This window comes from Egretta garzetta, unplaced genomic scaffold (assembly GCF_000687185.1).
Source record: "Egretta garzetta isolate BGI_Z169 unplaced genomic scaffold, ASM68718v1 scaffold425, whole genome shotgun sequence".
NCBI classification, from domain to species: Eukaryota; Metazoa; Chordata; class Aves; order Pelecaniformes; family Ardeidae; genus Egretta; species Egretta garzetta.
In genome coordinates, this window is record NW_009259796.1 from 3,318,696 (window position 1) to 3,319,253 (window position 558).

Sequence of the window (558 nt, forward strand, 5' to 3'; positions counted from 1 at the left end):
CGCCGGAGCCCCGGCGCCTGCCACTCGAGGGGGGACCGAGCCCTCGCGCTTCTTGGCAAGCGGCCTCAGCCGGGTTTGAGCAGATAAACTGGGCTCTCGGCAAGCTCTCAAACGTGTCAACATCAGCTCGAGGAGGGCCAATGTATTATTATTATTATTATTTTAATTATTATTATTTCCTTTCCAACCCACCTGGCCACGGTAAGGGCATCCCCTTCTAGACTACCCTCGGGGCTCATGAGCTGGCTGAACCGGAGCCTTTCCAAGGACAAAGCAAGATTGCTCAAGCAGCGAAACGGAAACGTCCTAAACTGAAGCCGAAACTCAGACGTCAGGGCAGGTCCATAGGACAACGTTTTTATAAGCTCCGTAGGAAGGGTCTTGTCTCAAGGGGAGGGAAGTTTAGAGGCACCGCGGTGCTCCCTTGGGTGCCAGATCAAGGCGAACAGCCGGGCAGCTTGATCTTGAGCCCAAAATCTCCGGGGGTTGCTGTGTTTCTGCCACCCTGTCCGCAGCCCTCGGCCCCGCAGCCCGCCGGCGCGGGAGGGCTGCTCCGAG